Source organism: Gymnogyps californianus, chromosome 1 (assembly GCF_018139145.2).
Source record: "Gymnogyps californianus isolate 813 chromosome 1, ASM1813914v2, whole genome shotgun sequence".
NCBI lineage: Eukaryota > Metazoa > Chordata > Aves > Accipitriformes > Cathartidae > Gymnogyps > Gymnogyps californianus.
In genome coordinates this window covers 123,667,597-123,682,606 of record NC_059471.1, presented here as the reverse complement: position 1 = coordinate 123,682,606, position 15,010 = coordinate 123,667,597, and positions in this window count along the sequence as shown.

The following is a 15,010-nucleotide window of genomic DNA, read 5'->3' as shown; positions in this document are numbered from 1 at the left end:
ACAGATGAATATTCATGTTATCTAGCATCCAAACTGCTGTCATGACTCCATCAGATGTCAAGGGAGAGTAACGGGGTGCTGGTTTGACCTTCTGTCTTGCTGCTCCACTCAATGATCCTCCTCAATTCCTTTGGGTCCAGTTATAGTGGTCAGGACTTGACTGCATATAATGACATCCATTTTAAATGAAATGAAAAGAGAAACAGCATGGTGCTTCATTTCAGAAAAAAAAAAATCTGGGAATAATATTGCTTTGTTTTATGTTTCCCACATTAGGAATCAGAATTTTATTGCAGCTATGTTGTTGTGTAGCAAAGTCCTTGCTATAAACCAAGGTGATGCAATGGCTCCTTGGCCACTTCTTCAGTTCAGTTTGAATCGCTTATATTCAGTGCGTTTTTTTGGCAGCCAGGGTTGTATGGGCATATTTTCCCTAAATTTAATTTCAGCAGATGGCTGTCAGATTCTGAGGGTCAGCCATTGTCCCTAGGGGAGTCATTCCAGAGCCCATTCTTCAACCTCAAAACTAGTTGGAGAATAAAAGAAGAGATTAAACAAACCCATATAGTGGAATAATGCTCTCATGAGGACAGCAGAAGAATTTCCATTCTGAATGGTCTGCAGTGGCAGATGCTGGGGCATATTCCGGGGTTATTGTTTGGTGTTTCGTTTAGCTTGTAATCGGATTGCGTAACATCGAGGCCGGAATGGGTATTGGTTGCTGTGTGCTTCAAGTGTGATGTGAAGCGCAGCTCCTCTGCCCGCAGCACACAATGATGGAGAGGATGAAACTTTCTTGTTGCCTGTGACAATGCTGAACACTGACAGCTGAGGAGGAACTTTCTAATCAGTCTAGCCAAACCTCTTCTGTTACTGTTTCAGATATTAACTATTGCATTTTAGAGTTACACAGACCAAATAAGCTCATTAGTTTCATATTCTTCACTGAGATGACTGCATTTTTCTTTGCATGAAATACTACTAGGAGGGCTCTTAAGTTCAAATAGTTGAAGCTAGCCAGAAAGTGGGTTCACACTGTATTCTGTTCGGTAGGTGGGTATTCATTCACTCGGTAATGTTCTAAAGCATTTTCTTTTCTGACCACATCACAGGTTAATTTTATAACTTCTTTTAATTTGCGTGCAACTAAGTGTAAGCATTAATGCTATTATCATAGGTGAAGCTTAACCTTTGCTTAAAACCAGTGAGTGTAGTGTTTACCTTCCATGTACTAGAAAAAATGGCAGCTCCATCAAAAAGCCCAAGTCTGTCAAACCCCAAACAAAGGTTTTCATTTAATGTTGTTGAGAGCAGAGATGCAGGTGGGAGGGGGATGAGGAAATGCCATAGAAACAGACCCAGGAAGGAGCCGCCAGCCAAGAATGTGGCTGAATGGGCGCCGGCAGCCCAGTGCTGCCGAGTCCGGGATCTGGCTAAAAGGAGCTGGGAGCTGTAAGCAAAGGCCCAACAACCAGCCCCCTGTTTGGGTCCTCTAGTGCCTCAGAAACAGGGGTTATTCAGGAAAGGGGACTGCATGAGAGGGATGCTGGCTTCCAGGTTTTTTTGTCTTCGCAACTGAAATAACAAGGACCCTGAATTTTTGTCTTGCAGTTCACATCAGAACGTGGTAACTATACTTACCGCTGAAGCTGGAGAAATATATTCTTCAAATTTATATGTTCACAGAAAGCAATCACTAAAATGAAGTATAAGCAAATCTGAGTAATGTCTTAAAACCCAAGAAAGTGTGATGGGCTGGACTTGAATGGGAATCAAATCTTTGCTCTTGAGATACTGTATAAAAGGATTAGTAACTTTGAAACAAAGTATCTGGCAATTTCTCCCACAGTTTTGAACCAGTGCCTACCTGTACAATTACTAAGCTTAAGTAGCTGAACAGTCCTTTTTTCATTGTGGAAGAATTCACCAGCAATGCCCATAGTACAACAGGGCTGTATGGAGGTCAGCGAATTCTCATTTAAACATATACCATATAGAACCAGGTGGAAGATAAGTGGGAAAATATCTGGCTCCTGGTGTGTATTTGTGCCTGTTTTGCAAAGAATAAATAAAATTCTCTTACTAGATTAGCAGGAGTAGCTATAGCTATACACCAATTCTGTGTAAGGCTTCTTTCCTTGTGGTGTGAGGTACGACAAGCGTTCAGTTTAATTGGTATCTAGTCACTGTTTCACAGGGAAAGTAAGCTAGAGATAACATAACCTTTGAAGGTATTCTCTCAAAGTTTAAAAGGAAGTATATCAAAGTCTGGGTGTGAATTTTCTTATTTTGAGGTGAATAGGAATAGAGTTTTAAAGACAAATACTGTGAATATATTATGCTATGTCATTTTTGTCATTAACCAATAATGTAAGGAATAGTGAAGGGCAATGGGGGTAGTCTGGAGTTTGGCATCCTCAGACTTGTGTGGAAAAAAATGTTGTGCTGCCCCAGAGGGGGACAGCAAATGACAGGTCCCTAATATTTGGTAGGACCAAGGCTGATTGTGCCTTCTCATGTTCCTGAACAGACAGTATAGTTGTTAAACTTCATCTCTGAGGCTTATCAGAGTCACAGCTGGCTAATATCCATCACACCTTTTGGAAGCAAATCATCTGCTTTTCTATTAAATGGTTAAAATGCTACATAGGGTTGCAGACTGAAGCACCCTCTGACTTGGCTTCCTAATGCTTTCAGGGGGAGAAATTCTGTCTTATTCTAGGCTTAAATCTAAACCAGAGAGGGGAAGAAAATGTTGAAGATAAAATCCCATGGTCCTGGCATCAACTCCTTGGTGGTAACCAGCAGCTCATACTCCCTCCTTGTACTCACTGTCTGTTAAAGCAATCTTGAAAGCACAGAGCAAGTGGACAAAGCAGGACAGCACATCTCCTGTATGCCACTCTGCAAGCTTGGCAAGCCCTCACGGCAGACTCCACAGAAAGCAACTCTGACACTGAGCTAGATGGTTACAACTCATGCTGTCGAGATGTGGGACAACTGTCAAGGTGGGTTAGTTTTAAGAAATGAGCATCTGACATTGTACCCTTGAAACAACGCTTACCAAAATGGCATTCAGCTACAGTTTCTGCCACTTGGACGGTATTGCTGAGAAGTGGTTCAATCTGCAAAGCGCAGCAGAGGTTTCACTGAAGATCTAAAACTAGGCATAAAAAAGACTTTAGTTTCTGTGGCTTTCCTCCTCTGCCAGAGAGGATTTGAATATCTGGTCAGTTCAAAGTCAAAGACAGGTGTCAGTGTCATGGCTTCCCAGTTGTGCTTGAAAGCCACTTTCTTTTCAACTAGAGTGGGTTTTGCATTTCTTTGTGTTGGCTTTGTGGAGAACTTCCCTGAAGGTCGGGGAATGGGACAGGTTGAATGGGAGAGTTGAAGAAAATACGGTTCAAGGAGCAATTTATTTGATGCATAGAGGAAAGGCACAGAGTTGTCACATGCCCAATGAAGTTTCACTAGCTTGATGCTATCATCATTTTCAGTAAGAACAGCTTTTTGATGGTGAACTCTGCTCTTGAATTATTAAAACTATTTTTTAAGGAGAAAAATCTTCCTGCATTCCACTTAAGCATGACTTTTCTGGTTTTACCCTTATATATACAAATTGAAAAACTGAATAAAAGCAAAACAAATATAATTCTGTATTTTGCCACAAAGTATTTCATTTCAGCAAAACTAAGGCAGCATAGGCTCAGCATCTGACTAAGAATTAAAGGAGAAATGAATATACAGGTTCTCAATTGTGCTTTTGACTCCATGCCTAGGCCTTCAGTTCTTCATGTCTATCTTTCCCCATCTGTACAAAAAGGGAAAATGCTTATTCTAATTAGGAAGCACTCTTCGAAATCCAAGAGAAGTGCTACAAAATCTATCTCTCCACAAAAGGAGGTGGTTACCTTACTGTATCCTAGCTGTAGAACAACAACCTGTTGGGCTCATCTGCACACCTTCTAGTGGTAGATGAACACCAGCAAAGTAAGTAGCTGGTCTAGTGATGAGTTAAAAAAAAATATTAGCCATTAGAATCTATGTATCTAAAATATGAATTTATTTCTATTAGACCGAAAGCACGCTGAGACTTCCCTATGGTGACAGAACTTTTTAAAGTGGTAATTTCTGCCTAATATTGCTTTTAATGAGGAAACTGGATTTTCTACTTTCCTGTATATATACTTCTGCTCTTCTCCAGCTTGGTTATCTAACAGATAGATTTGCAATAACTCTGCCAGCAATGTAAAGGGCAAGTTTTCTTTTAAGCAGCTGCAGCTCGAAGCAACTGATGTTGAGGCAGCAGATAGAGAATACATTTTTGTGGTATATTTTGGTGGATATACTGACTGGGGTCTTCCTTCAAGAGCACTTGTGAAAATATTTGCTTTTTAAGGAATAAATCTGAGGTACTGTGACTCTGGCATTTTGTGGGCAACAAGGATAAAAAAAGTTCCACTGCCTGCGTACACCTTCTCGTCTTATTTTGTCTCCTTTTAGATAGCTATTCTGAGAACAAGCTGCTGAAGGCAAGCTGACTGGTTTGAAGTTTGTTTTTTTTTTTTTGAGGAAAGAGTGACTCTGCAGAGATGAATAACTAGAGAACCCCAACAGGTCATTCTCTTCAGCTCTTAGATTATGTTCCTAGCTCACATGATGCCTTTTTTCCCTCCTGCCACCCTGCTAATATCACCCGGTCCTGAAAAGCAAAGTTATATTGGGTAAATCATCAATGCAAATGATTCTCCAGTTACTTCTTGTCATATCTGGCCATCTTGCTAATGCTAGATGCTGGAGAGAATCCTTTTTGCTCTTTGACAGAGGTTGTGGCTCTGCAAGAAAAAATGGGACTTCAGTTTTGTCAGAAGTTCAGTGAGACTTACAAAAGTACAAGGATGAGCTTTGTAGAATGAGAATATGCCTCTCTTCTAGGCTAGTTTTGTTTTCTGACTAAAGTTGTCCTTTTATTTCTTCCTCCACAATCAAAGGGCAAAACTGATTGTAGATTTGGGCCATTGCCTGCCAGTTGGTAAGAAATTGGAGGGAAATGTCATGATTATAATGATTAGTAAGGAAGGGAAGGAAGGTCAATAGAGGGTGGCAGGAGCCCAGAATAGAATCAGCCATTCTTATGGTTCTTCCACTCACTGCATATAAAACTCTGGCTATACCCCAGCACTCATATAAGTGGAAAGCATAGTAGAAAAATATTTTATTTCTCCCCAGCTACTGATGGGGGGTGGTGATGGTGTCTTAAATGTATTGTTCAGAGCAGTGCTGCCTGGCCAGGGAGATTAGCCAGAAGCCTCAGGGCCTTTTCATTCTCCCTTGCGACATTGTGTAATGGTCTCCTGCACTTGAGCTGTACCCAAAGAGCCATAAAACTACCAGGAGATCAGAAATGTATAAACCCAGGCAAGCTGCAAGAAAGCTGGGGGGGAAGAGGGAAGGTGTAAAAGTCTACCAAGATGCAACTGCTCAGGCTCCCAGAAACTTCTAATGTCATTAAGTTTCTACAAGTGAGATGCTAGTCTCTTTACCTAGTTGAGTTTGTGTCTGACTCTGGGTTTGTGTAGCGGGGCGGGGGGGGCTACAGGGGTGGCTTCTGTGAGAAGCTGCTAGAAGCTTCCTGGGCTCCAAGTCGGACCCACTGCTGGCCAAGCACAAGCCCATCAGCAACAGTGGTACTGCCTCTGGGATAGCATATTTAAGAAGGGGAAAAGACTGCTGAGGTAGGAAGCAGAAGAGCTATGGCGCAGTGGGGTGTGAGAGAAACAGCTGTGCAGACACCGAGGTCAATGAAGGAGAGGGAGGAGGTATGCTGGAGCAGAGATTCCCCTGCAGCCCGTGGTGAGGCGGCAGGTTGTCCCCCGGCAGCCCATGGAGGGTAACGGTGGAGCAGAGATTCCCCTGCAGCCCATGGAGGACCCCACACCAGATCAGGTGGCTGGGCCCGGAGAAGGCCGTGACTGCGTGGGAAAGCCCACGCTGGAGCAGTTCATGGAGGACTGCAGCCTGTGGAAAGGACTCGTGTTGGAGAAGCTGGTGGAGGGCTGACTCCTGGGGGGAGGGACCCCATGCTGGAGCAGGGGAAGAGTGTGAGGAGTCCTCCCCCCCGAGGAGGAAGGAGCGGTAGAAACAATGTGTGATGGACTGACTGCAACCCCCATTCCCTGTCCTCCTGTGCTGCTGTGGGGGGGAGGAGGTAGAGGAATGGGGAGCAAAGCTGAGCCCGGGAAGAAGGGAGGGGTGGAGGGAAGGTGTGTTTTTAAGATATGGTTCTATTTCTCATCATCCTACTCTGATTTGATTGATAACAAATTAAATTGATTTCCTTTTTCTCCCCAAGTCGAGTCTGTTTTTTGCCTGTGACCATAATTGGTGAGTGATCCCTCCCTGACCTCATCTCAACCCCCGAGCCTTTTTGTTGTATTTTCTCCTTCCTATCGCACTGGTGGGGGGGGAGGAGTGAGTGAGTGGCTGTGTGGTGCTTTGTTGCTGGCTGGGCCTAAACCATGACACTCTGCTGGGGAGACAGTCCTGTCTAAGGCTTCAGGCTCTAAATTCCCCTTGAAGCCAAAAATGCCAACAAGGGAAATCTTGACACTTGAAAAATCAGAAGATATATATTTTAGTCAGTGGAAATGCACTCCTCCTTTTGACAGCAGGGAATTGCTCTGCTTTCCCCATGTTAGCTTTGGGTATTTGGGATTTTTCCTGCCCTAAGTCGGAGCAAGCTGTTGATCTTAAAGGGAATCACACAAACCCCAAATTTGGGTCAGACCAATCTGTTTTGATTTGGACTGTTTTAATAGATAAACTGAAATATCTAGTGAAAACTCACTCTGTCCAAATTTCTAAACTGTTGTGATGCTTGGGTATATTTCCCAAATATGAGATGGAAATTTTATTTACACTAGCGATATTTCAATGAACATGCATTTTCAAAACCGTACTTTTTGATTGAGAAATTCCTGGTTGGTTCTATTCTCCAGCAGCATGTAATGTTTGAATGAAATGACATCTCTGGCCTTTTAGATTAGTGGTATTTACAAATGGTTAGACATCTAAATATTATAAGACTTTTGGGTCACATCTAGGTGTTGATGGAAACAGCACTACTGTGCAGCAAGATATGTTTTTCATCACCTCTAGAATTACTAATTCTTTCTCAGAAGTGTTGACTTCCAGTCTAATCACTTTAGAATGGTCTTTAACTGCACTTGAATTATCTGCACATTTTGCAGTTGCTTAGCCTCATCCTATTTCTCACAGATCTCTATCATCTTAAACAATTATTTTATCTTTTTTTATGGTTTTGAAATACTTGATCTCCTGTAGCTTGCACTAATGTTCTTTTTCAGTCTGAAACATAGGAATCTTCAACCCCAAAATGGTACTTGTCCTCTCTGTTTACAGTTGCTTTAATATGTGTATAGTGCCTCTTCCAGCATGCGTACTGTCACTGATACACTTACTGACATATGCCTTTAATTGCTGAACCATACCTGAGTAGTTAGGTGTATATGTTTGACAGCTGAAATCGTGCTCTGATCAACATTGATCTCTCCAGCCTATTAGTCAGCTCTGCTAGATTCTACTTCTAATTTGTAAATCCTTTCCTGACACTGAGATCTAGGTCAGCGGTGTCAAACTTCATTTGGTGACTTACGTAGGCACCGATAGCCATGAGTTACAGTACTGCTGAAAAATAGACTTAGCATCCCACACTAAAAAAAGTTCAGCATATCTATCATACTGGGAGAGAATTACTGCTGTTTTCCTTTATAATTACTGTACATAATTAGATATGACATTAAAACTATCTTGATCTCTAGCTATTCAATTTTAATCGCTAGGAGGCTTAATTCTCAATAATGGTACATTTCTTCTGGGCTCGTAGTGCAAGCAGAAATAGCCTCCTGGAACTTCAAAGAACAAAATGGTTTACTTGGTTCCCAGGCAGATGAGGGTCTACACTGTGGTGGTGTACAGGCACTCCGTGCTTTACAATACCTTTACCATGACTTTAATTAGAAGTACATGTGAATTAGAGAAGCCTCTAGTTCCACTTAGAGGTTGGACTATGTGGGTGAGCAGTAGTGGTTTATATTCCCCTTGTTTCCCCTCTTAATACTTGGGTCTGGAATATCTATGGCACACTGTGCCAATTTTTCTTCTCTCTGAAACATGTGAATCTTCAGCCCAAGATTGTCCTCTCTATTTACAGTTGCTGTACTACATGTATGGTGCTTCTTCCAAGACATGTACTACCACTACAATATACTAAGTTGCATGTTAAAAGTCCAGTACCTTTTCTGGGACTATTTTTGATTCATTGCCCCTTCAAAAAGGCAGCTATGTGTGTATGTAAGTTTATATTTTGTACTGTGATATTTTCACTTTTCTTTTTTTTTTTTTTTTGCTTCTGAATCTAAATCAGTCTGGGCTCCTAGGATTTCATGTCTCTCTATGAATTCTTACATGAGCACTTTGCCCTCTTGTTGCCTGGCCCTACCAGTTCACTCCTTAAACCTAGGCTTCCCTCAAGTGTACACCTGTAATCCTTTACTGTGGAAGATACTTTGGTTTGCAAAGATGAATACTTATTTCAATGCCAAAATGTTAACTTTGAATTCTTTGTATTAAACACTTAAACTCTGACATTGATTCTGTCCAACTATGCAGGCTTTGTAGCTGTTTCTTCAGTGTAGATCAACTGTTTTCTTTCCTATCTTTTCTTCCATGTCAAAATGTGTTGCAACTGTTCTGTTTCATTGAAGTGTATCCCATACCTAGGGCAGGTTCAAAACTAACTCCAAAGTGGGGAAAGTCTTGTATTATCAGTCTCCCAAGGCAGATACTAGCTGCAGTATGTTTTGTCCATGGCTGGCTTGCAGTTCTTTCCATCTGACATCAGTTCTGAAAGCCTTTGTGCTAGAAATAGCAGGAGAGAGAATTACTTTCTATTTACAACATCTGAAGAGGGGGGAAAACACTTACATCTGTGAGGTTTTTAGAAATTCTTCATACATTGCGGGTGTAGTTCAAATGATAATGTTGCCTATATATTCTAACACAAAATTAAAAAAAGAATGAGAACTTTCTTCCAGACTGGATTTTTTTCCCCAAAGCAAGGGAGTAACTGTTACAGAAAAGTGAATATATAACATTCATCTTTTAGATACGTAATTTTTCAAGGAACAGAATATTAATGGAACATCAGAAGATCCCTGTTTAGGAGGGGAGGGAAGGGGGAAACAAATTCTGAGAAATTCTGGTTTTTTTTCACTCTGAATGTCAGTGCACCTCTGCATTACAATTCAGCACACATCATTCACACCGAAAAGCCTGTGTTCTGAGGTTCTACAGTTTTCATCAACTGCCCAGACAAAGCATCATAACCCTCTGCAAACTTGCACTTGATAGGCTGGCAGTGGTCCAAATGCTGGCAGAAGCACTTGCACAAACACAAAATGTTAGCTTTTTCTTCTCTTTATTTTCTGCCAGACACAATTCAGCAGCATTCCAGATGACATGCCTTCTGTTAAGTAAGGGAAAAGGAGTGATGAATGCCTTCAGAAGGGAAACTGATGCAGTGGCATCAGCTCAGCATAGTCTTCCTCTCTGAGTTCTAGCCCCAGCTAGTTCTACTTGGCTGCCTGATTTGGATGATCAAAGATGATCGAGCCCATCCTGCTTGCTCACAGCTGCAAGGCCTTTTAAGATAAATCCAGAATGACTCCAGTGATCTGAGAAGGTAAAGGGGTGAAACTAAGTTAATGATGGGAAAAGGGCAGAGCAAAGGGGAAAAACACTATTAGCACAGCTAAATAGGTACCATCTCTTCATGCTGAAGGATACTTTCTGTTAAAACTGGTTAGTAACACGGGGTTTTATTTGCTTTTGTCACCTAGTCCTCCTCTGTAAAGGGTACATAAGTGTAGGGAGATAAGAAAACCAGCTCCTTTTGAATTTTGGCTAGAAGCAACCAAGGCAAGACTGATTATCTTCGGGAAGGATGTTGATGGATGTCCAAAGTATTGAAGTCCTATCTCTGAAAGCATAGAAATAAAGTGTTTGCTTCTGAGTAATACCCATTAGAGCTTTTTTACTTCCTCCCCTTCTATTCTTTGTCCAGTAGGAGCAAGAGGGGCTGAAGAGCACTAGTGTCCTGGGAACTGTTGACTCTTCTCTGAAAATGACTGACAGTAGACACCGCTTACAGTGACCTTGCATTTCACCAAGGGATGCATGAAGTTTCACTACAGGCAAAAAGAAAAGTTACAGAAATACACTTTAGTATGCCTATTTTTCTCAGGTACTGTAGCCCCCTGAAAAAAGGGGGCTGTAATACCCATGTAGAAGAACTAAGATCAAAGGGTCAATTGCACCCTAATCAAAATTTTTTGTTCAAAAAATACCATATAAACCAACCCTTACTTCATTTTGCTGTAGCCAAGGTCACTGCAGGTCTAGCTGAGTTAAAAGGCCTTGATCTTAGACCATGAATGCCAATGAGGATGCAATACTATCTGTGAATTTTGTGTGTGCGTCTGCTAGTTCAAAGCTAGGACACCTCCATGGACAGTGTCCTTCCTGTTGTTGCCAGCACAGCCTTTGCCCCTACTGCTCAAGCAGTGCTCCTGGTAAGCACAGGCCCTTGGGCTGTTGCTGCTCTGGAGATAAAAGGTGCTAATTGGGTGCTACAAGCAAACCAGAGCTCTGAGGTGACTGGGGAGGGTATAACAGAAGTTTATAGAGACGCACAGAAATGGTGAATGAGGAGTGATTGCTCAGCATCTCTCAACCAGGACAACAAATGCAACTCACTGGTGACAGACCAAACCAAATATAAGGCACGTCCTCACACAGCACATGCTTAAAGTGCTCCAGGAGATGCCACAATTTACATGGTCACAAAACTGATTGGATCAGTTCAAGAAGGAAAGTCTGTTCAGTGATTTTTAAATGCAAAAGCCCCGGGCTACCCAGGAGGTCCCTGGGCTGAAGGTTGCTGGACAGAGGGGAAGGGTAGTACTGCAGAAGCATCCCTACTTGCTCGTTCAGTTCCCAAGGCTCTGCTGTTTCTACAGGTGGGCAGAAGATGCTGGACTGGATGGACCTTTGGTCCATGTGCCCTTCTGTTGTGGTTTAACCCCAGCTGGCAACTAAGCACCACACAGCTGCTCGCTCACTCCCCCCTAGTGGGATGGGGAAGAGAATTGGAAGAGTAAAAGTGAGAAAACTCATGGGTTGACATAAAGACAGTTTAATAGGTAAAGCAAAAGCTGTGCACACAAGCAAAGCAAACCAAGGAATTCATTCACTCCTTCCCATCGGCAGGCAGGTGTTCAGCCATTCCCAGGAAAGCAGGGCTCTATCACGGGTAACGGTGACTTGGGAAGACAAACACCATCGCTCCAAACGTCCCCCCCTCTTCCTTCTTCTTCCTCCAGCTTTATATGCTGAGCATGATGTCATATGGTATGGAATATCCCTTTGGTCAGTTGGGGTCAGCTGTCCCGGCTGTGTCCCCTCCCAGCTTCTTGTGCACCCCCAGCCTCCTCGCTGGTGGGGTGGGGTGAGAAGCAGAAAAGGCCTTGACTCTGTGTAAGCACTGCTCAGCAATCACAAAAACATCCTTGTATTATCAGCACTCTTTTCAGCACAAATCCAAAACAAAGCCCCATACTAGCTACTATGATGAAAATTAACTCTATCCCAGCCAAAACCAGCACATCTTCTCACAAAACCCTGTACCAGACTGAGAGCAGATACATAAGGTAGGGCATTTGGGCTGTGTTTTGCTTTGGAGGAGAGGAAGCAGCAGAGACAACTGCCTTCTGTGGTCAAAGTCTGTCCTGTTATCTGCTAATTGATTTTTTTTTCAGTGACTGAAGTAATAGATCTGTGCTATCCTTTTTATTTTTCTTTTATATAATAGATTTCTTTTTATCCTCTTTAGGTAGTGATAATCTGGTTTAAGGAAAACCTTCATTTTTTGCAAATGTTTTGAATGTCTTATGTATGTGTAAATACATATATATATGTATATTTACATCAACTTCAAAAATCAATTGTTTTTTAACCACTCTGCTGTAATGGTAGCAGTATCAGGTACATGAGCTTGTGAGAACTTGTTTTTCTTAAAGTGCAGCATTTGCATATGCTGAAGGGTGGCAAGTTAAAACTGATAACTTGATCCTTATTTTTTTCTCAGATAAGTTATTCTGAAAATTCTGGGAATAGCACAATATACACCATTCAGGCTTTGCATGAGCTACTCACGTTTACAAAGGCAAGGCAAAGATAAGTGTAGCTACCCTATGAAAGCAGATTCATAATGTTTGCAAAGGAAGCAGGGATGAAGAATGCTGAAGCTAATGTAAGAATTAACCTGATAGATGGTCTAGGATAAGCTTTCTGCATTTCTGTGGTTTCACAGTGAATCTGGTCGTCTACATCCTAACTTCAGGGCATAGGAACACAGGACTGAAAAAGACCTGGATAATTAAGTCCATTCTTCTATTGCAGGCAACAGCATCAATTAATCATATCATAAATGTATTAAAACCACATTTCCTCTGGCTTCACACTATCCAGCAAAACTTATTTATGCTCTCTTGAGTAGCCGAGCTGCATTTGTTGCCTGCCAGTTGCCTGCACTTCAGAGAGAGAGAATTTGTAGCAAGTGATCAAGAAGATCTTCATCATTATTAAAGAATAAAATCCCACTAGGGAAAAAACCAAAACACAACAGACAAGGAAAACAGGTGAGGTGTGTTAATGAGTTGACAGCAAATATTGAGATCACCATTTCAGACTTATTCTCTGATTAAGAGCAGAGGCTGCTTTCAAAGGACAATTGAGTAAAGAAGAGGGACTTCACTTGTCTTCAGATCACATACTGCAACTCATATTCTAGTGGTATATGTGGATTTTAGTGCCTGGCTTTGCATATTCACATTTGAAGACTGTACCCTGTTTGTTCCTAAGCTGCTTGTATTAAGAGCTAACAATAGGAACTTAACAAATTAATTTTTTGTTTGCATTAGACCTTGAATGGAAAAGGTTAAAGACCGGGGTGGGGAGAATGTATTTTGTAGTTGTGATTTACAATAGTAGCCTATCTCATCTGTATCATCACTATATGATGAAAGAGAAAAATGTGAAAAGCAACAAGAATAGGTCATCATAGCAACAGCAACAATGTTCTTTGTCGTTTTGGACTTGTCACTCTTGGAATGATTAGATACTTGTCCAATATATAGTAGGTGGTGTGTTTCCAAAATAAGTTAATGAATTGGATGTTTTGAGATGCAAGCAGAAATTTTTAAAGATATCCCATAAAGGTTTTTTTGAGTTTTGATAAATGATCCAAAAGCTATTGGATTTTTCTTATTACATGTTTCTTTTTCTGCTGATGTCAGTAATTTTTTTTGACCTAACCTTTAGTACATCTTTGTGGCATTTCCTCCTGTAATCAGGTTATGCTTCTTTTCCTATTTACTGGCTAGTTTGGGGATATGAAAGGGTTAACAAACAAGGCATTCCCTCCCTATTTGTCCTTTCTATTGCCTTTCTTCATCTCTGTCTCATCATACTGCTAAGAGGAGTGCTAATATTCAAAATGGATGAGATGTTGTTTTAAAATTGGTAATTAAGCTCCCCATGTTACTAGTTGAATCTGAATCTCTTTGATAATGTTGTTTGTTCTTTTAGTAACAAATCTTCATCAATGCTGGATGCTCTGTCAGACAGAGCCAGGGGTTATGACTGTGTGCCTGTTTCACTGTACTGTAACCATATTCTGTAGATAGTCCAGACCTGTGCCCCCAAACAGCCTGCATTCTCATAAGAATGGTCTTGCCAGATCAGACAAAGTCCATTTAGCTTAGTATCCCATTTCTGATAATGGTCAGTAATGTCTAGTAGAGGTATGAAGCAGCTCTGGCATTTAGCAGTATTTTCCCAGAACACTCTCCTAGACAGAGCAATTTGTGACATGGGGGCATCCTGAACCAAAAGTGGTGATTTGTATTAATAGCCCTCAGCAGACTTTTCCATAACCGTGTCCAGTCTCTTTCTGATCTACAGAAACATAGCCACAATGTTCTGTGGCAAGGAGCTCTGTAGCTTAACTTCATGTTACTTCAAGAAACAACTTGGATTTGATACTCCTACCTCTGAGTTTCTCTTGATGTACCCCTACCTGCTCCACAGTTCTTTATTTGGAAGTTGGTAATCGTTTTGGCTTTATACTCAGTATCCACAGTTGTATATGTTTTTATCGTACCCATCCTCAGTTATCTCTTTCCCAACTCTGCCCTCACTTCAAGCTTTTCTGGGTGAACTCTGAGATCATCAGTCTTAATGATTCCCATCTGACCCTTTTCCAAAGGCGAGGAAAAACTCAACTCATCCTGTTAGTTAAATACCACAAGGTTGTTGCAAAGAGTAAGGCAGGCATTACCCCTGCTCTAAATGCTTGGGTGGTGTCAATTCCATGCTGCAGTAGCAGGATGTGCAGCCGCTGCTCCCCAGGTGCCAGGGCTGGCGCTTGCAGGACTGACTGGAATTTTCACTTGTTTTGGACCTGATTTGTTTTTTCCCTCAGAGGAAGTTAGTGCTCAGCGCGTCTCCTTTGGAGTGAAGAGAGGGCTCAACAGCTATGAAAATCAGGCCATTAATACCTGGTTACTGGAGCCTCTGAGCTTCACTTTTTGACGATGTTTCCCTATCCTTCTGTTTTTGTGAAACGCATCTCCTGGAGTCGCTTCTTCATGGCTTGGTGGAATTGTTTTCCTGAACTGCAGGGAATCAAGATACTTTGGTTTTGCCTGTGCAATAGTTGCTGCTACTTCCTAACAGCTCAACTGAGCATTCAGAGACTTTAGGTGTAGAAATAGGACATTAAGAACTAGGTCATGCTTTTCCAAGAAAGACGACTATCTTCCTTTGGACTGATCAGTACTGATAATTGTGCAAATATGCTCCTGTGAGA